Here is a 23,023-nt window from a genome sequence, read left to right on the forward strand (position 1 = left end):
ATGGTTATCATCAAACTCATTCCTAGTTATTACCTTGATAATTGGATTTTATTACATCTGTTACCTTCTTCACCTTATTACCTTGTATTAGATTGTATTACTGTGATGCATTACCCAGTTATTACTTTGGTAATTACATGCTATTAACTTATTATCGTGGTGAAATGTAAAGTGCTACCGCCACTTCTACTATCATGAGTGTAGCTACAATAAATACAGCAGTGTGTAAGTGTTGGAATTCTTTCCAGTGAAATACGGCCACACCGTTTAGCTGTCAGCATTTTAACCGTGTTAAGGCCGGCTACTAACTAACTAACGATGGGCTAACATTTCCTGCTCATTTTTATCTAAACCCGTTACAATCGTTACACTTATATTGATTTTTAACCAATTCACAATGTATCGTTACATCCCTACTTCATCCCTAAAACCAAAAGGCCGCATGCAAGCATAAAATGTGGAATACATTGATACAGGAATAGATTGTATAGGGACCATGCATATTCACAAGATATCACATGGAAATTCAGTCAGTAAATGTCCAATTAACATGTTCTGGAACAAACTGTGAAATGAACACAAAGGCAGATTTATCAACATCAGAAGCAGACCTCACTGCTGGCAGGGGAAAATGCCAAGGGACCTTAGTTAGTTACTTAGTACTGTTTTTTAGTTTCCAAAGGGCGGTCAACCAGAGTTTGTTATTGCAGCTATGCTGAAACTCTTCTTGTAGCAGATCATTCATATTGCAGTCAAATTAAGAACATTTTAAGCTATTCCATTCCATGGAATCATGCTTCTCTGCTGCTATTCTTAAGTACTCTGTGACTGGCAATATGCATGTGATCAAACTAGACAGCAACACTTAATCTGGATGAATAGGGTAAATATATAACATCTTATACACATACCTCTCTGTTGCAGAAACCCAAGAAGTGAGATGTGGAGTATAACCAAAGCTGCAAAATCTCCTATTCCCTCTCAGAGCTTGCAAGAAAACAAGGACTCAGCCTAGAGACTGGAATGATATTCCTGAAGCAGGAAATGCCTGATGTAATAAGGGGCTGCCTAGCAGTGCAACAGAAGTGAAGGTGAGCTCCCACTGCCAAGGATGCTCTTTTGATATTGGAGACTGCTGTTCCTCTGCCATCTCCCAACTACACTCAATGTTGGTTTCTTTAACAATGAACATGGTCATTTCCTCACCCTAAGAAAGAAGTTTTTGTGCCTAACTTTAACCAAACCTTTATCATTCCAGCAGATCAGGAAACATATGTATACAATAAATCTAATATTTCTGTACTTGTCTTTTGGCATGGTTTTGAAAGGCAATGATGGTTTTGGAAAACTGCTGGCTGAGCATGTCAGGTCGGATGAAGGCCGCCAACGGACGACGGCACGGAATACACCAAACAGACTTAAGTCACCGACCTCGCCAGACAGTCCGACGGCCGATTATCAGGTTAGTGTGTCAGGGCCATAAAATGATATTGCTACACCTGTATCCAACAAATCCTAATCTGAAACCCCAAAAATATAAATGTAATAATTTTTCTATACTACAGGCAGAAACAACCATAGGTCTTATCTGAAAGAAAATGGAGCCACCTACAATTGGTGCTTGGATCAAGAGTATGGCACAATGTATGTCAATGGAGAGATTAACATATAAATTACAAAAAAAAAAAAAGGAGACAAAGGGGAGCTTCTACAAGATAAATGTGGGACAGGATCCCTAAAATACGAGTGGTAAAGTGTTAAAGGGGAAACTATATATATATATATATATATATATATATTATATATATATATGTGTGTGTGTATGCCGTCTACTATAGTAGATAGTTAGTCCTCTAAAATGTTATATAATATTTAGGAAATGCAGAAATGTCCCTGTCTACTCTACTACTTTTCAAAGACTTGTTGCTCAGAAGACACCAAAATATTGTTGGCATGAGGAGACGTGCATCTGTTCGCAATCTTAAGAAGCTAATTTCCCACAGTGAGTCCATGAATATACAAGGTCTTCCTAGGAGGCAGGTGGAGAAATATGAATCGCAAAAAAGCATCGGGCAGTGATGGAGAGAAAGTGTTTTTTTCTGCTGAGAAAGGAGCTCTGTAGAGAATACAGGAGAATAGGTGAGAGAGGAGAAGACATGAGGTAGAGGAGGGGTTAGTCTTCCCCCTGTTGATGCTGCCGTTTTGGCCTCTGTCAGCTTCCGTTAAGGCTGAACTTCTTTCTTCTATCTGCAACTCCATACCAGTGTCTCCTGTGCTAATGCCTTCCCATGGTTCTCTGAGAGTGTTAGCTGTCAAAGATGCTACCCCACCCACACATTCAGCCACAAACACGCACACCTTAAACACTGGATGCTCAGGCTGTGAGGGGCTGATAAAAGACAGATTACAATAGGAGGCAAACAGGTCTGCCATTTCCACAGAGCATCAGGCAGTGGAAGAAAAGCTGGTTTGTCATTGAACAGAAAGGCGGGCTGAGCCCAGCCACCACCAGACTGCACGTTATGGTTATCTGTACCCCAGTGATAATGCACAGGTCTCCAGAGATGTGGCACATGTATGCCATATGGCTGAGCCAAAGCACAAAAATACAACCTCTCAGTGTGGAGCGTAGAAGAGAAGAGTCTGAAAATGGAACACTAATGAATGAGAGAATACAACCACAGGGGATGACATGTTAACTGACATATCCCATTAACACAAGAGGGGAAAATTTCTGGAGAGAAAAGACTGTTTTTTATTTTTCCCACGTCTAACGAAATAGCTGTAGCAGCTTCTGGACTAAAAATACTTATGGCTAGTTGTCATCAGCATTCATTCATTTGCATCACTGTTCATTGAAAGATCACAAGATGGCAGCGTCCATATCTGTACACAGAGTTGTACTTAGCGCTATGTTAGCGATCTATGTTAACTTTTAAAGAAACCGAGACCCTTTTACACGCCTTCATCTCATCACGCCTGGATTATTGCAATAGCCTTTTTACCTGTTTAACTTAAAAATCTATTGATCGACTCCAGACTGTCCAGAACTCAGCTGCCAGGCTTTTAACCAGAACAAAGAAATATGATCACATTACTCCTGTTTTAGCTTCATTGCACTGGCTCCCAGTATGTTTTAGAATTGACTTTAAAATTCTATTGATCACTTTTAAAGCTCTTCATGGCCTTTCGCCTTGTTATATCTCTGACCTTTTAGTACCATATACACCAGCACGCACCTTGAGATCCTCGGGCAGAGGTCTGCTATCTGTTCCAGAGTCTCGAATGAAAACTAAAGGGGACAGAGCGTTTGCTGTCAGGGCCCCGAGGCTCTGGAACAGCCTGCCCGAGAAATCAGGTCAGCTGAGTCAGTGAACTCTTTTAAGTCGCTTCTTAAAACATACTTTTATAGGAGAGCCTTTCCCGATCTTATTTGACTTTATTTTTACTCCTCTTATTTCATTGTATTTTACAAATTTTATATTAACTGTATTTCAGTCTTTTATGTTCTTATGCTTTTGTATTTGTTGTACTTGTTAAAGCACTTTGTAACTTGTTTTTGAAAAGTGCTCTACAAATAAAGATTATTATTATTATTATTATTACTTATGGTACAATACTGTCTTGTTCCAAACTGATACTGTCATCGGAGATGTCTCTTATAGTGCCTAAAGTGATGAATTGGGTATCGGCTGGTATGCAAGTCTTTGCAAGGAGCCAATGCCATTTTTTTGTTTTTTAAGTAGTTAAATCCACACAAAAAATTGCGTTTTCGGGAATACATTTTGCTACGGAGCTCTAAAACAGTAGCCTACATGGCAATTTGCACTGTGTTGCCCCTGGCAGCAGCACTATAGACAAATAAACAAAAAACTAGCTAGCCTAAGAACATTAAGGCTACAAACAACCCATATTACAACAGACTGACCCTTGAATGCAGAAGCCCATAATCTAGATCAAAGAACACATTCACTTTGTACATCAAACTAAATTTCTAGAAAAGAAATTCAGTTAGTGTGTCATTTGCAAAGGGTATGACTCTGAAGCAACAATAAAATAAATAAGTAAAAATATCATTCATTCTCCTGTTATTAAATAAGAAAAATATAGTATTCAAAAAATATTTATTTGTAAGTCCATCACACTTCAATTGCTATGGTGTCTCACTTTTTAGATGGTTTGGAAGTTGTATTGCCAGCTGGCATTAACTGGCGACGTGACTGGCGCAAGCAGCAGCCTGGGGAGGGAAACGGTTTGTAATGAGGAAAAGGAGTGGCAACTATTTTTCATATCCTTCTTGTATGCATGTAATGAGGGAGATCTAATTAAGATTGTTGGTTTGATGAGTCTCCCCAATACAAGGATGCATATCAATGTGTGCTTCATCCAACAGCAAAACAACCTAAACTGTTCCAGAGGGCAGGACTAAATCTCTCAATCAGTGTTTCTGAGCTCATCAATTATTATTATAGAATTTCCTTGCAGCCAGAGAGATGCACAAAACAGAGGGAAACTCTTGGAATACTTCAAATGCCAGTGTCCACAATCATCATTGGGAAAGAAAAGTGTATTTTGGTTTGTGTGTGTTTAACTACAAGGCCTTTCGAAGTGCTTTACATAAGACATTAAACACATTAAGACTACTCTTCTCCATAAATATTGGTAATAGAGCTACATAATTGACTCAAAATAAGATCTTGACTTCAATTTAGGCCTATGTCTTTTGTACACAATTGTGCAATGTTTGTATTGACCAAAGATATCCTTGTATTAAACAGAGGCAGATTATTTTCTCCTAAATTGAAGAAGAAGAAAAGGGCAGGACATCGATGTAAATAAATGGTAACACTTGATAACCTCACCAAATTGATTGTTAATTTAAAGGTGCTCAAAGCGATGTTGGGTGACATTACTTCTTGTTGACATTCAAAGTATTTTCAAACAAAACAAGACTAGCTTTCCCCTCCCTCCTCCTCATCCCGTCCCCTAAAAAATACTCTGGTAAAAGTAGAAGTACTGATTTAACGTCTTTACTCAAGTAAAAGTAACAAAGTGGAGGCTTGGAAATTTACTTAAAGTATAAAAGTAAAAGTAGCCTTGTGAATGACAAAGCTACCTGGTCCAGACAGAAGTTACTAGAGAGCATGCTGAGAAACTACAGTGGACATGGAGAAAAGGCTCTTTGTTCTTTATTCTTTATATGCGATTGGCTACATTTTAAATGGATGTCTGCCAATAAGTCTACAACATATATCTTACTTATATTGACAGAGACTGGGACTCCAGGTTAATAAGATTCTGACCGAGTAGCAAGATATGAATTCAAGTGTGATTTTGTGTCTGAAGTCTGTGTATATTCCCATCCAATTAAATTCAATTTGGTATTGATGACACAAAAATAATAACTAACTCCAGTGAAATTATTTGAAACTTAGTGAAGACTAGATTAGGACTGGATTTAAAGCTGATTCTGGTTTCCAACTTCGGCCCAGGTGTGTCTGTTAACACACGGACGGAGACAACTTCTCTCTGTTGATGCTTTATTACAATCAAACATCAGTATAAACATAGGGGGGTAGTTCTGCTATGGGTGTTTGTGTGGTAATAAAATAAATAAATAACATTGTAAAGGCTACCATACACAATGCATAGGAATCATATATAATAATAAATAATAACAGTAAACCCTCTATTAATTACACTATCTTAATGAGCAAGGGCGTTCAACAATTGCCATTATATTGAATCAACAGCCAGGTGCAAGTTAGCTAACAGGTGTAACCTAGCTAACAGGTGTAAACTAGCTAACAGGTGTAACCTAGCTAACAGGTGTAAACTAGCTAACAGGTGTAACCTAGCTAACAGGTGTAAACTAGCTAACAGGTGTAAACTAGCTAACAGGTGTAAACTAGCTAGCAGGTGTAACCTAGCTAACAGGTGTAAACTAGCTAACAGGTGTAACCTAGCTAACAGGTGTAACCTACCTAACAGGTGTAACCTAGCTAGCAGGTGTAACCTAGCTAACAGGTGTAAACTAGCTAACAGGTGTAACCTAGCTAACAGGTGTAAACTAGCTAACAGGTGTAACCTAGCTAAAAGGGGAAGAACACAAACAAGCTGACTTTTAAATTTGCAAGAACTACAGACCAATACAACAACAGGCTTAAATGAACTGAAAACATAAGTTATATGACTTACAGTTCTCAAAGATGCAAAGACACAATCTCAACTGATTATTGCCCGGAGAGCTCTTAGTCTATTTTTCTTTTCTCTCACTTTTTTCTCCGTGTGGCGTGCGTGCCTGCTCGCCGAGTGAGGCGCGTGTCCTCACTATTCTCCGCTATCAACAATCACACCTGATAGACAAGCTTTTGTACAAAACTAAAGTAACGAGCCAATTTGGTAAAATGTAAGGAGCAGAAAGTACCGATATTTGTGTTAAAATGTAAGGAGTAAAAGTAAAAAGTCGCCAAAAAATAAATAGTAAAGTAAAGTAAAAATATCTGAAAAATCTACTTGAGTACAGTAACGAAGTATTTGTACTTTGTTACTTCCCATCACTGGCTGTATGTGACAACTAAAGTAGCCTAAAATACGTGTGACATCAGTTAGAGCACCTTTAATGCTCTTATCAACATGGAAAAGTGGATTGGATTGCTTTGTGCACACAATTAAATGATTGGTTATGCTAAATTTGATGTGTTTATTTAACAGTTTATTGCACACATAATAACATTTTATATATTATATAAAGTATTTGTTAATGATTACCAAATGATTTGTAAACAAAAATCAATAAACATTATTTGGATGGCAATTATAAAATTGCAACTGGTGATTATAATACCTGGGTACAGATTAATAAATACTTTGTAAAGCATCTAGGAGCATAGCTATTATCATAATAATGATCATCTCTGTTATAGAGCACCAAATAAAGATTTAATGGGGCCAAATTAATGTTACCTGATGCTTTCTAAGACACTTATGCACTTATTATACATCATAAATTGTTATTAGCAGTAACTTTATAATAGCCATCCAAATAATGTTTGTAGATGGTTTGTAGATGGTTGTAGATGGTGCTTGCTTCCTGCTTCTTACAGTGCAGACGCTTTTGCTGCTTGCTCCTGCCTCTGCTTGCATATTTTTGCTGAAAATCTTGCTTTTCCTCTGAGAGAAACTATGAGCAGCGGCTCTTGGATACTTATAAATAACTGGACTATACATTTTTTGTAGACACAGTAGGCTATTGCCATATTTTAACATTTTCCTGCGTGAGTGTGGCCTACCAATAGCTCAAGCCTGTCCTACAGTGACTGTAGCTAAAGCTAATTAGCAGCAAGATGCCTCCTTTCTCCGTGGATGACTACTACAAACTCCTTCAGAAGATTGCACTTCTGGAAACCAAGGTTTACCTTCTAGAAGTGAACGTGGAAGTTAACGGATCTTGTGGAAATGACACCACTTTACCATGGACCCATAACAATGGACAAAAGCATGCTAACACACTGCTAATTAGCACCAACAAAGCTACAAAGAAACAGGAGGGCTGTAGAACGGGTAACAAATCAACAAGTGGCAGTCCTCCCTGGAACTCTTGTGGTGCGAAGCCTAAGAGTAAATCATTCTCCTGGGAAATGGGAGGACGACTAACGCGCCCTGAGATTTGTGATATGACCGGCTGGCCTGCATTATCTTCCGGGCAGAGCGCCTCTTCAACCCCTCTACCTTGTAGGACACAGCCGTGGACAGCTGCAAAAGGGAAAATAAGCAACAAAATGCCCCCCCAACAACCTGGTGTGCAACTGGATAACAGATTTGCTCCTCTGCTGCAAGACGCTGGACAGTCATCTGATGACCGGGACTGCGTTTCATCGCCACACAGCAGGGTAAGGACTGAGAGCAATTCAAAAGTAAAAAGCTAACAACTGGGCCTCAAACCCTGATTGTGGGTGACTCTGCTATAAAAGATTTAAAAACAGTAAAAACACCAAAATACTCTGTTTTCCCCAAAGACATGGTGTCTGACTTTACCCAAAAATCCCAGCTATCATAGCAGAACACCCAACTGTGAAGAACATTATTCTGCATATAGGGTCAAATGATGTTGTAAAGCAACAGTCTGAATTACAGAGACTGGACTTTAAGGAACTGCTGGACACCGTCAGCTCTCTAAACGCAAATGTGTTTATCAGTGGCCCTATACCGTCAGTCAGAAGAGGAGATGAGAGATTCAGCCGACTGTTGGCACTAAACAAATGGCTTTCAACTGAATGTACCGTCCACTCTCTGCAGTTCATTGACAATTTAAACATTTTCTGGGAGCGCAGACATCTTTTTAAAGCAGATAGACCTTCCCTTAACAAGCCAGGAGTAAAGCTGTTCACCTCTAATCTGCTTTACTTTCTGCGCTACACATCTGCCAAGGACACGAGACAAGACGAATCAAAACAAAAGGAAGACACAACAAAGTGTGGCAGTGATCCACCACAGCCCCCACCTAGGCAAAGATTTGACCCTGGGACACCACAGAGCAGAGATACAAAACCTCAACTCCTCTTTTCACCCATCCAGCACCCCTCTAACACTCTTACCAACCCCGAATCCTTTGAGGAGCCATCGCTGTCTCCACTCACCCTTTCCCCTCTTTCCCCTACCCCCATGTTGGAGTTCACTGACCACATGAATCACCTGGTAGATGCTGGAACCAAATTTACACCCCTTCCTTCCCCCATCTCTCAACCCCTGGCAAAAATAAAACGCCGGGTTCAACCCCGGTTAATAGTAAAACGCCGGGCTCCTCTGCCAGGAAGTAAACAAACTCTTTCCACTCAGACTGATAAGGACGCTTGTGTGCAAAATCCAGTAAGCATGACCTGATATGTGCCGGGCCTTGGCTCCAGGCCTAGAGACACTCATGACTTTTTCCAAGACAAGCCCGGGCCCTGTGGATTCAACTCTTCCTCAATTTATGTTGTGATAGGTAATAGGAAAAGAATGGTGAATAAGCACTTAACTGCAAACTTAGCAAATTTAGCATCCATTCCTCGTCAGCTACAGCCTGTCCCAAAAAATGAAAACACACTAACACTAGCCTCACTAAACGTCAGGTCTTTGGCAGGAAAATCCTTTTTAATCAATGATTTTATTATCAAACACAATCTAGATTTATGTTTTTAACTGAAACCTGGTTAGACCATAACAACAGCGCTGCTGTTCTCATCGAGTCAGCTCCCCCTAACTTCAGTTTTATGAGTGAGAATAGAGTGAATAAGAAAGGAGGTGGAGTCGCCATTTTGCTTAATGATTCATTCCACTGTACGCAAATATGTTATGGAAAGTTTGCTTCTTTTGAATATGTGGCTCTTCAATTAAGATCTTCCCCTCAAGCGATGTTTCTAAATATCTACAGGCCACCTAAATATTGTGCAACCTTCATTGATGACTTCACTGAACTGCTGTCTATAATCTGTATTAACTTTGATTGTGTAATCATTGCGGATGATTTTAACATTCATGTTGACAGCCCCAGGACAGGGGGACCAAAGAACTGTGTTGTGTTTTTGAGAACTATGGACTGACTCAGCATGTGACGGAGCCCACTCACAATAAGGGAAACACTCTGGACTTGATTGTCTCAAAGGGTCTGAACATTTCCAAGGTTGTGGTGACTGACGTTGCTCTCTCTGATCATTCCTGTGTTTTCTTTAACGGCACTATCTCTGTGCCCAAAAGTGTCCAAACAAAGATAATCAAAACGGTATATCACTGAAAACACCAGTGAAACATTTATTCAGCTTTTCTCCTCCACACCCGCCCTCTCTGGGCTATCAGTCAGTGAGCTTGTAGACAATTTCAACTGTAAAATTACAAATGTTATGATGCCATTGCTCCCACTAAGGTCAAAGTTGTCTCTGGTAAGAAGGATCTCCATGGAGAAATGTCCTACTGGTGAGAACAGAAAAAAAGAGAGTGTAGGAAAGCTGAACGAAGGTGGCGAAAAACAAATCTCCTGGTCCATTATAACACCTATAAAGAGAGACTTCGCATTTATAATTTGGAACTGAGGAATGCAAGAAGGTCCTTCTTCTCTGATATTATCTCTAGAAACAATAATAATTCACGTGCTTTGTTTGCTACTGTTGATAGGTTAACAAACCCTCCAGTACCAGTAGCATCTGAACTTTTATCTACCAAGGCCTGCAATGACTTTGCCTCCTTCTTCAAAGACAAAATTCAGAAGATTAGACAAACAGTCAGTGCCTCCATATCAAGTTCAGGATATGTGTTGTCACAGTGTTCAAGCAAAACTAGTTCCAATATGACAGAATTTCACACAATCAACCATACAAACCTGGAGGACATTATTCAACATCTGAAAACCTCGACCTGTTGCCTTGATATTCTACCACGGGACTTTTCAAAAATGTTTCCAATTGTTTGACTTCTGATCTTCTACAGATTGTGAACACATCTCTTCTTTCAGGTATCTTTCCACAGGCCCTGAAAACTGCAGTAATCAAGCCACTTTTAAAAAAGAACAACCTAGACAAGTCACTAATGAGCAACTATAGGCCAATATCAAACCTTCCGTTTTTAAGTAAAATCATTGAAAAAGTAGTCTTTCAACAACTCACCTTTCTTGTCACTAAGCAACAGTTTTGATACCTTTCAGTCGGGTTTCCGACCACACCACAGCACTGAAACGGCTCTTGTCAAAGTCTTTAATGACATCCACCTTAACACAGATAGTGGCAAAATTTCAATCTTAGTATTACTTGATCTCAGTGCTGCATTTGACACGGTCGACCATGACATATTACTAGACCGATTGGAAAACTGGGTAGGACTTTCTGGCTTAGTACTAAACTGGTTTGAATCCTACCTAAAGAATAGGGATTACTTTGTGTCAATAGGTAATTATACATCTGAGCGTACAAATATGACGTGCGGAGTTCCGCAAGGCTCCATTCTGGGGCCTCTTCTGTTTAACATCTACATGCTTCCACTGGCTCAGATTATGGAGAAAAACAAAATAAGTTACCATAGTTATGCGGATGACACACAAATTTACATAACCTTATCGCCAGGGGACTATAGTCAAATACAAAAACTGACTAACTGCATCAAACAAATTAACGACTGGATGTGCCAGAACTTTCTGAAATTAAATGAAGGAAAAACTGAGGTAGTTGTTTTTGGAAAAAAAGAGGAACGATTAAAAGTCTGCGCTCAGCTTCAAACAACAATGTTAAAAACAACAGACAAAGCCAGAAATCTTGGTGTAGTCATGGACTCAGACCTGAACTTTAACAGCCACATTAAGACAATTACAAAGTCAGCCTACTATCACCTAAAGAACATATCAAGGGTTAAAGGACTTATGTGTCAACAGGACTTGGAAAAACTGGTCCATGCTTTCATCTTCAGTAGACTTGACTACTGTAACGGGGTCTTTACAGGTCTCCCTAAAAAATCAATCAGACAGCTGCAGCTGATTCAGAACGCTGCTGCTCGAGTCCTCACTAAGACCAAGAGACTGGATCACATCACTCCAGTTCTGAAGTCTTTACACTGGCTTCCTGTGTCTCAAAGAATTGATTTCAAGTACTCTTGCTAGTTTATAAATCCCTTAACGGTTTAGGTCCAAAATACATTTCTGATCTGCTACTACACTATGACCCCCCCAGACCTCTCAGGTCATCTGGGACAGGTCTACTTTCTGTCCCCAGAGTCAGAACTAAACAGGGTGAAGCAGCTTTCAGTTTCTATGCTCCTCATATCTGGAATAAACTCCCAGAAACCTGTAGATCCGCTGCTACTCTCAGTTCTTTTAAATCAAGGTTGAAGACCTTTCTTTTTGATGCTGCCTTTCTTTAAATGAATGCTCATTTCTTTCTTATGCTGCACTGTAACTTTTATTCTTGTGTTTTATGTATCCTAATGTTTCTATTTTGTTTTTAACTGTCTATTCATGTGTCTTATTGATTTTTAATGCTTATGACTTTTAACTGTTTGTACTTGTGTTTTATCTGTTTTAATGATTTTGTGTAAAGCACTTTGAATTGCCCTGTTGCTGAAATGTGCTATACAAATAAAGCTGCCTTGCCTTGCCTTGCCTACAAAACAACAACTAAGGATAAATTAGCACTAACTATTACGGTGGCACCTGGATCATGTTTGCAGTTGCTGCCGTGGTCCTGCTCAACGCCCTGCTACACCTTGCGCTGCTACTAATATTACTCGTTATAGTTCTATAGTTACAATTACTAATATTTCCACTGTTTATCATACTGCAATAGTTATTATGAATCATATTTTCTGTATATCTGTATCAGTGTCTCTGTTTCCCAACTGGAAGGAGCACCAAAAGCCAGGGCCTGTCTGAGGGATCTGCCTGTTTAAAGGAAGTTTTTCCTTGCTGTTGTCGCACAAAATGCTTGCTCTTGGGGGGAATTGTTGGGTCTGTGTAAATTATAGAGTGTGGTGTAGAACTACTCTACTTGTAAAGTGTCCCGAGATAAGACTTGTTTTGATTTGACACTATAAATGAAATTCAATCGAAATTGAAATTAGATTCAGATTGCTGCTGCTACAGTCCTCACAAAGAAAGGCAGATAGAAAGAGGCCCTTTTCATTTTTATTTTACAGAACATTCTGTCTTGTTTTCTTATACTTGCAATGTAGGCCTCATAGGTTTATTCTGCTAGGACTAATGTTATTTATGGTAAAGATAGTAATTTGTTTTTTAAAAGATAATGTGTCTGTGTGTTAAAAATATATTGATGAAATGATATGAAAATAAAAATGTTTTTATTTTATTTGATAGACAATATGCCCCTAGAATAAAGTTTAATTTACTGCTGCTTGTTTAATTCTCTTAATATCTTAGGACTAAACATATCTCTGGCTGTCAGATATAAAGTTACAAGGAACAGAAGAGGGCATCATTAAATGAAGATGAATAGTTATCTTTGATGAAGATGCCAAAGAACATTTGTGTTAATTTATTTCCTGCTTAGCTGCTCTTCAGGTTGGTCATACTGATTACAACTGCTCCACCCACACACACGTCCACAGACAATGATATTTTCTCACTCATTAGCCTTGCCTTTTAATAATCACATCACAATTTATTCCTGATTGCTGAGCTCCTAAAAACTGGACTATGACAACTTGACACATTGTACTTGTTGTGTGAATAATGAATGTTGTTTGTCAGAAAAAAAGGTAAAAGTAGCCTGACATTGATATAGCGCTGCTATGGGACGACCTACAACAAAGGTCCCTTACCAGACCCAAACAATGCCAACATTGTCGGCATTCCCAAACCCCTAGCCCCCCATTGGGGGTCCCCAATGTTGGTTTACCTAACTTCCACAAAGTTATTCATGTTATGTAATGTTCATGTTACAAAGAATTATATTAGAAATGTACCCTTGATAGATGACATTACATTGCATTGTGGCAATACTTGAGCAAGGACACAAGGTTTATAAAAAAGAATGACAAGGCTGTATTTTCAGATGCAGCACAAGCTGCACTATAAGGAACTTCAATGGCTACCTTTCATGTCCTTATCTCTGACACTGTAATACATAAGTAACAATGTCAAACTTGGCCAAAACTGAAAAGAGATGCTGCATGTAAAAATGTATGCACTTGCTTCAGCTTTGTTATTTCATTCACACTCTTCACCACGGAGAAATATGAAGATATAGAATTGTAAGAGACTAAACAGTGACCAAATTTAGTAGGTCCAATGGCTGCAAAAAAGGGTACAAAGACAGCATTGGGAATTTCAATGCATACCCAGGGCTCAACAATAAAGGTCCCATGGCATGAAAATTTCGCTTTATGAGGTTTTTTAACAATATTTTGAGTTCTCCCAGCCTGCATATGGTCCCCCATTGGCTAGAAATGGAGATATATGTAAACCAAGCCCTGGGTATCCTGCTCTTCCTTTGATAAAATGAAAGCTCAGATGGGCCGATCTGGAATCTTGCTCCTTATGAGGTCATAAGGGTCAATGTTACCTCTGCTTTCTCTGCTTTGCCCGCCCAGAGAATTTGGCCCACCCATGAGAAAGAGAGACCCATCATGGTTTTCAAACAAGCAAAGTGGCAGTTGGTCAAAGCCACACCCCCAGCCTCCACCTTGCCCCCGCCTCTCTCCTCCTCAAGAGCTACAGACTCATAAATGGCACATACTAAGGAAAGCTCATTGTGGGACTGGCTCTAGTGGTTGTAATCTGCACCAAGGCTGAATTTTGGGAAAGAGACTTCAGACATGGTATTAGTGGACCACTAAGGTCTATTTAAAAGCATCCAATTAGCACCATGTCATGGGACCTTTAAGGCTTGTCCCGGACAAGTGGATTTTTTGTAGGGCAAGTGGAAGTGAAATTTACTTGCCCCACTGGACAAGTTAAAACTCAAAAAAATAAAATGCCATGTTACTTCACGTTATGTGTCACTCATTACGACTATGTTACCTTGAAAACTGGAAACAAATACATTTCTTTTCCCACAATCCGGTACAGTGGACGGCTAACGTTAGACCCAGTTGCAGCGGATCAGCAGACCTCTAACGTTAGACAAAGCAGCAGTGGGTCAGCGGATGGCTAATGTTAGACCCGGCGGCAGTGGGTCAGCAGTAGGGCTGCACAATTAATCGCAATTGTATCAAAACTGCAATATGGACTAGTGCAATAACCATATTGAAGGGGGGCGCAATATTTTCAAATGGCAAAATATGCGTCAAACCATTCTAAACCAAGTATTGCGGTGCTGTGGAGACGTCCCGGCCTACAGATTGTATCCTTCAGAATAAAGAAAAAAATCTTTGCTTGTTACAGATCCTCGCAAAAATGACACTATAATCATTTTAATTTCATAAATCATATTGCAATAGCAATATCAGTCAAAATAATTGCAATTAGATATTTTCCTTGTAGTGTGCAGCCCCAGTCAGCAGACTGCTAACGTTAGGCCCAGTGGCAGCAGGTCAGCGGACCGTTAACATTAGACCCAGCCCGCAGTTCAGCTCATTCTCTGTAAGCGATGCAGCATAAAAGCACGGCAGAACCAGCAAGCCAGCCCGCCAGCCCGCCAGCCGGAGTTACCAATTAGGCTAAGGTTAGCTTGCTAATTCTGCCTTAACGTTACCCCGTCGCTACATTGTTGACAGAAAACGAGCCCAATACATATGAAGCATGAGGTTAATGTGACTCATTTAGCGGCTGGCTCTCTGCCTCGTAATGTTGCTACTCCACTGCTTGTTTGTCTGTCAGTTATCAACAAAAACTAACTAAAGTTAACACCAACATTTAGTGACAAAATCCAATTTTACGTCTACAACATTACTTTAGATATAGTATAATTTCAAGTTCAAGTCACCACTACCTCTGGTGATACACTGCACTACACGGCAAATCGTCACCAATGAAAAGGGAACTATGCTGATACCTCACACAATCTTAAATGGGTCACCAGTTATAAAAGGTGCAGGGGTTGAACTTAGGGAGCTGATCAAACCATCACCAATCAAAAGGAACTGTCTGCTGAGTTTAATGCTACCTCACACAAGACTCTACCTTAAACAGTTCAAAAGCCAAACAATGGGGCGTTTCCTGAGTACATGGGCGGGGTTAAGGTATAGGGGGCGGCTCAGTATCACAAGTAGCCTACCACACATTCTAAGTTTCATGTAAATTGAATGATGTTTGTCATATAAGGACAATTTCCTGTTGCCAGTGTGGGGCGCTATGACCAAAAGTCAATATTGGCCTGTAAGCATGTTGAGTCATTGAATCACGTGTTGAGTCTGAAACCAACAAGTGATTCTCCTAGATGAAAACTTAGGGAACCGCTGCCCCGCTGCATTCTGGTGCTGACGTTTAAACACTAGTTTTACTCAACCACTTATAGTTTCATTATCTTACTGGCTGCCTCGCTGATCTAAATTGTTAGAATGCTGTTAGCTACTTTAGCTTAGCCATTAGCAATGGCTAATTCCTCTCTCTCTCGCTCTGTGTGTCAAATGTTTAGCAATTCCTCTGCCTCCTTTAGTGATAAAGATATGAGATATGCTATAAATGTGGTATATTCAGTGCTCTGGATTCCAGTCTTAGTAAGGTTGAGGTACAGCTCCGCACCATAGAATCAAAATCATATGCTTCCCTAGCTAGTCAGCGCCCTGTACCTGGTGCGGGCTGACATACTGCAACTTCTACTAGCAGTCCTCCAGCAGGTCCTGAGCAGCCGGGCGAGTGGGTGACTCTCCGAAGGAAGGGTAGCGCTAGCTCTAAACCGGGGGCCGCACACGGCGGAGGTCGCTCCAAATCGGAGCCTATGGCTAACCACCAACATCTTCGCCTTTCCAACAGTTTCTCCCCACTCAGAGACACACCTGCTGAGAAGCAAACTCTGGTTATTGGGAGCGCTATACTTCAGAACGTGAAGTTGGTGACTCCAGCGGCCGTGGCCGTGTGTGTCCCTGGGGACAGAGTGGGCGATATAGAATCCTATCTAAAGCTGCTGGCTAAAGATAATCGTAAATACAGTAAGATCATACTTTGCATAGGCAATGATACCTGGCTACGCAAATCGAAGATTACTAAAATTAATGTTGAGTCACTTTGAGCATATTGAAAGACAATGTTGGACTCAGTAGTTTTCTCTGGACCCCTGCCAAACCTGATCAGCGATGACGTACAGCCGCATGTCATCCTTCCTTTCTATTCTGTCTTACTAAAAGACGAGCTGGACGAGCTATCTGCACTATCTGCACATAGTGGTACAGATTGTGTGGACTGAAGTCGGGCAGACTGAAAACAGAGGGAGGAAGAAGGGAAGGGTCGGCATCCAATCCTGCGATCTCCAACTTCTCCACATACCACTCTTTGTGAGCACCTACCAAGTGCCCTACCTTGACTGATAACGGAGAATTACTAGAATTGTTGGGTCTTTGTATTTTAATGTGGTCTAGACCTACTCTATCTGTAAAGTGCCTTGAATGTAAGTAGTGGTCAGTAAGTGGAACTTGTTCCACTTTGTAGGATGTTTATGTGATTCTTGCTGAGTTTTTACCTTCATGGTTGAATGCACTTATTGTGGAGACTGAACAAGTTATATTGTATGAAAACTGGACAAATTTTATTGTTTAAAAGTTATCATGTGAATATTTTGAAACCTTGAGAAATGAATAAGAACATTGAGACCGAGGAGAGCGGACACTCCTTGTCTGGCTAGCAGAGTAAGAAATGATTAATTTGCAGCACTCAAGTCCTCAAACCTAACACTTATAGAAAGTCTCTTTGGATAAAAGCATAAGCTAAATTAAATGTAATGTAATGGTCCAAAGACTGGAATTTTTCTGAGAGAAAGGACACTAAATATATTCTTGATTGTAACGAAGGTTAAGGTATTATAAACCTAGTTTTATAAGCACAGGTTGAGCCCTCCACTGGACTCAATGGTTAAAAACCCCTCCATGGTGAAATGGAGCTCCCAGGAGATCATCGCAATCCCTCGGGGAGCGCAGCCAGTCCCAACCCCACAAGACAGCAGCCAACAGTGGCGAGAGACATCACATAGCCAGCGGCAGCATTGAAACCCTAAATCAAAATTGTTAATTTGTCGGACGCTACGGCCCCAAAAGTCAGTTTGAGACCGTAGTGAAGAGGAGTTCATAGGGGATGCCAGCAAAACATTTCCTGCTATCTGATTGGCCCTCATCAAGGGGGAACACTAGGATAAGATGTCTCCATACAAAATTAGCACGACGTCACAGGGAATCGGTCTATGACACAATACAATTCAACAGTACCACAAACTGGAAACTGAGACCACTGTGGGACAACACCATTGTTGGGCTGCGTTCATCTCATATCAGTTGCATAATAACCAGTTTGAGTCTTGTAAATAGTGTTTACATCAACATCGAAAACAAAACAACAATATACATCCAACTCGGAGATATGCAAGTGTCTGTAGACCAAACAAACATGGACACCTAGTTGTTTGAGATAATTCAACCTATCTTTGACAGTATAGTGCTTCAGTGAATTGTCAAAGCATAGTGTTTTTAACCCCCACATAGCCAACTCTTAAAGCTTTAGTGCGTAATGTTTTGATATTAATGAACGTCCGTTACATTAAAGCCATTGCCAAATGAGCTGCTACAAAGCTAAGTAAGACTATCGTACTTGCCACACAACTCTCTCTGTATTTTTAGTATATTTAAGTTCAGAAGATTGTGTCGTCCTGAGACTTTCCCGTGCAAAAACTTGAGTGAAGATAACTATCTCCTCTAAAGAGTCCATCATGTTTTTTTATCCTCTGTGTTCTCCTTGGCTACTAGTAACTGCGTGGAGGAGGGGTGGGGGCACATGCACGATCATGGATAGGCTTGTATCATGTGGACGACCCAACAGGTTTGTTCTCATTACTTAGAATTCCTCATGGGGCAAACAGAAACTACACACTATTGCTTTAAGCAACCATCCTGAGTTGTTCAATGTTGTTAATTCTAGCATGTCATAAACATGGGAATCATTTCCATTTTTACCATCCTTCTCAAATGACATGAACGCAGCATTAATCCAATTTACAAAGCTCTGGTTGGTTAATTTTTTCCTCCAACCAGAGCAATTCTGCCATTCTTAAAGTGGCACAGCATAAACTGATACTAGCCGTCATCAGATACATTGATGGATGGCAAAGAGTACAGAAGGACAGAGAGTGACACTAGATAAAGAAAAGTTTTTGAAAGAAAAAAACAACTAAGTCTGTCAGAGATGGCAAAGATAGGAAAAAAAGAGTAAGCACTCACACAGCTGCGGAGCCCGGAGGCCAACCAGCTGCCACACTCCCTTTAGCACCTACAGGTCAGACTGGGAAGGGAGAAAAGGGCAGCGTACACACACACTTAAACACACACCCCCACACACATACAAGTGCTTTGTCTCTCTCACACACACACATTAATTTAATTTAAAATCTCTATTATAAGGTGACCAGATTTCTTAGACAAAATCCAGGGACATTTTCAGCTCAGAAGCATATAAACCTCCAAAACAAGTAATGTTTTTATTTTTTAAAACTTAAAACGGGGACACTACCTAGAGCTGTTCTCATTAGGGGCTGAGCCTCCCCCCGCTGCTGCTTCATACTCCACTCCACCTCAGAGGGGAATGTTTCAAGAAAGTCCTAATATTTCGAGATAAAAAATCCTAATACTTCAAGATAAAAAGTCCTAATATTTCATGATAGAAAGTCTTAATATTTCAAGATAGAAAGTCCTAATATTTCAAGATAGAAAGTCTTAATATTTCAAGCTAGAAAGTCCTAATATTTCAAGATAGAAAGTCTTAATACTTCAAGATAAAAAGTCCTAATATTTCAAGATAAAAAGTCCTAATATTTCATGATAGAAAGTCTTAATATTTCAAGATAGAAAGTCCTAATATTTCAAGATAGAAAGTCTTAATATTTCAAGATAGAAAGTATTAATATTTCAAGATAGAAAGTCCTAATATTTCAAGATAGAAAGTCTTAATATTTCAAGATAGAAAGTCCTAATATTTCAAGATAGAAAGTCTTAATATTTCAAGATAGAAAGTCTCAATATTTCATGATAGAAAGTCTTAATATTTCAAAATAGAAAGTCCTAATAGTCCTAATATTTCAAGATAGAAAGTCTTAATATTTCAAGATAGAAAGTCTCAATATTTCATAATGTTGTAATTACTGACCTACGTTTATCTGACAGCTTTTGCTTTATTGCTTCAGGCTTGTTTCTGCAGCAGCTCATTGAGAATCAGATACAATAAAAAGTACTGAGGACATATTTTCCTTTGACATTGATGCAGTATTAAACGAGATCTCTGCAGTCGGCAAAAACAAGCTACAATGTAAGTTAGTAGGATAATTGTCCAGTTTGTATTTACGTTCATAAAAGTGCTCGTTTTGCTGCTGACAGACTCAGATTAATATTCTAAGAGTCTGACGACATTATGGAAAGGATTTCTAAGGAGGTCGACCTTTCTGTTAAAGATTAAGATCCTTTTTTAAAACATAAAAGTCCGCGAAATTGCATTGGCTCCATGTAAATAATCAGTGATTTTAGCATCGTAAAACCCGGTTTTCTAAAACATCTCTGAGCTTGTCTGGAGCGACTATCGGCTCCGTTTTGTCCGTTTTTTCTTTCTTTCATTCCAATTTCGGGTCTGTCAGTCACAGTGAAAACCGGGGACATTTCCGGGGACAGATCCAGCCGGGGACAGGTCGCCAAAATCGGGGACTGTCCCCGGAAACCGGGGACGTCTGGTCCCCCTAGTCTATTAGAACTGCTTTGGACCATTAGACATTTTATCCAACTGTACTGTATTCATTGGAATTTTTTCGTTGGTCATATATCTTTTCCTTTTTACTGTAAACCCCTTTGTGTTCAGAATTTTCACTGTAGTCCTACACACAGAAAAAACACCAAGTAGTGGCAAAGTGTGGCTCACTGTAATAACTAAATTTTTCTGCATGCTGGGAGGCATGTTCATGCGTTTCAAGTGGGAAGAAAAACTTTGTAAATATAGGTCAACCTGTCAGAGGAATCACAGGTCTCTGTTGACTGCAGTGTTCTCTGATCGCACTTCACTGGCAAATGTTAAACTATCCCCAGATTTTAGTTCAAGCTCACTAAGCTTAAAGCTGTCACCGCAGCTTTCTATGAACATTGCATGGCAGCTTGCCACCGGACGCATTTCACTGCTTCTTGGTGTGTTCACGGCGTTAGCCTCTGATTCCAGTTTGCATATTTTACCATACTTCAATGCTTAGATTACATGATGACAACATTCATGAAAAGAAAGAAAGAAAGAAAACAGTCAGTATTAACTAACTATTAGTAGTAACTACTATTTCCAAGGTCAAGCATCAAGTTTACACACAATTTTTTTTAGTGAGTTTAGTAGTTTATATTTATCTTCTTGGACTTCTATTGTCCTGGTATGAAGTTGTTTATAGAATGACACAAAAGTCTCTTGAATCTTTTCTTGTTTGTTTTCAAGAATGTTTTTTATTTTAAGTATTGTACTATTTGCATATTTCTTTTTCAGTTTCCTAGCCAACAATTTTGTAAATTTAGAGTCGTTTTCATAATATCGTTGTCTTAAATAGCATTTTCTCTCAACTGCTTTATTATACATTAGATAAATTTCATTTTTAGTTTTTATAATGGTTGCAGTGTCCTTGCATCCTGATTAAGTGCGTGAGAGTCCTCCTGGTTTTGTAATCCAAGCAGTTTTCTTTGCTGTACCTTTTTGTTTGAGAGAGGACACAGCTATGATCTTACCACGTAAAACGGCTTTTGGCACTTCCCATATTGTTGAGGTCCCTCCTTTAATGAAATTCAGATGTACATAAAAGAAAATGTTAGTCATTTGTTTCTCGAAGGATGAGTCATTGAGAAGGCTAGACTTAAACCGCCATGTTGTTTTTCTTTTTTTTAACTTTACAAATCAAGAGTAAGGTACTGTATATCGGGGTGTGGTAGCTTAGATCTATTGTACCAGTATCTGACTCTATGAACCTTGATCTGTCTCAAAACAACAAAGTAATAAATTCTAGTGTGGACACTAGAATAATGTGTATATTATTTTGCATCAGGGAACATTTCTGTCTATCTATCTATTAAGCCTATGTTGTTCATCAATTCTTTACATTTTTTTATTTACGGCCCTAGAGGTATGTGATGGTTGATCTAGTTTTGGTTGCAAATGCAGATTTAGATCCCCCCCACATATTAGTACTGCTTCAGACTCACTATTATTGTTGTGGGTCTACTGCCTTCTGTGTGTCTTTCTCCCTTTCTCCCTGTGTGTCTGTCTGTGTGTTCGTCTTCCCCGGATGGGGGCGTTCCCACCGGGAATCTAGGTTAAGAAGCGTGGCCGCTCATCCCTGCTCTGTCTATGCTGCACAGCTGAGTCCTATCATCATCATCACCTCCTCCGTATTTAATCCTGGGCTGACCACCTCTTCAGCGCCAGTTCGTTACCTACACTCCCGTGGTGACTGGTCCTGTACTAAGCTCATCGGTTTTTCCTTAAACTTTGCTATTTACTTACCTTGTGTTTCTGCCACAGCTATCGTATCGACTCCTGTGCTGCTTCACCAGATGCTCTTGAATTACCATCATCTCCCACATCACCTCCTCTGCCAAGACTGTTTTTATATGCTGAACTTTCAGTATTAAAACCTTTTTGTTACATCTTACCTTCTCTTGTGGTCGTTCTGTGTCCGGGTCTAACAACTAATCACAACAATTACAGCCAAGATCTTCTTAAAGAATGAGATGTTACTTCCAGGAGGAGCATATATGTTCAGTAGGGTGGTCTCTGTCCCTTCTAATATTCCTCTAACCAGGATAAATTTGCCCTCCTTATCTTTCTGAACATATGTCTGTTCGAAAGTTATTTTTTAGAGAGTAAAACAGCAACACCTCTCTTATGCTTGGAGAGGTGTTATATTTGTTAAGCAGATTTTTCATGCTCAAAGTCATTTAAGTGTGTTTCTTGTAAGTAAACAACTTGTGCCTTGTCTTTTTGAGAGTATCTTACTACGTTTTACTGGGTTTAATATTCCATTCACATTGAAGGGACAATCCTGAGTTTTTGATTAGCCATTTATTTTTTTAAGTAAACTTAAATTGCCAACCGCGCATGCTACATATCCTCCCTCTGGTAAGACATTGCAATATGAACATGAACAAATACGAAAGGTATTAACATTGAACAAACTAAACAAAAACAAAACAGTAATAGCTTCCAAGGGTAAGATTTCTGTAAAATTAACAATTAAACAGCCAGAGTATCTCTGGCTTTGGAGGGAAACCCTCCTTAGACACCTGTGGGTGAAGGCCCCTCCATAGCAGCTTAAATGTCCATCCCATTCAGTGTTCAGTGTTTTCAACCTGAGCACCTTATTTCAAAGAGATTTGGGAGAAAAAACAAGAAATAAAAATA

The 23,023-nt window shown here is 39.6% G+C and overlaps 1 protein-coding gene and 1 long non-coding RNA gene across 3 annotated transcripts in view; both read right to left on the minus strand.

The window, feature by feature from the left end:
• The window catches only part of LOC116674256 (RNA-binding protein Musashi homolog 2), a 381,184-nt gene that overhangs the window by 251,024 nt on the left and 107,137 nt on the right, over positions 1-23,023 (minus strand). The window lies entirely within an intron of this gene.
• LOC116674495 (uncharacterized) lies at positions 6,907-20,926 on the minus strand. The gene is made up of 3 exons (XR_004328115.1): positions 20,916-20,926; positions 11,300-11,305; positions 6,907-6,976 (listed from the first exon to the last, which is right to left on the minus strand). It is a non-coding gene; the product is annotated as an uncharacterized LOC116674495 (long non-coding RNA).

This window comes from Etheostoma spectabile, chromosome 3, assembly GCF_008692095.1.
Source record: "Etheostoma spectabile isolate EspeVRDwgs_2016 chromosome 3, UIUC_Espe_1.0, whole genome shotgun sequence".
NCBI classification, from domain to species: domain Eukaryota; kingdom Metazoa; phylum Chordata; class Actinopteri; order Perciformes; family Percidae; genus Etheostoma; species Etheostoma spectabile.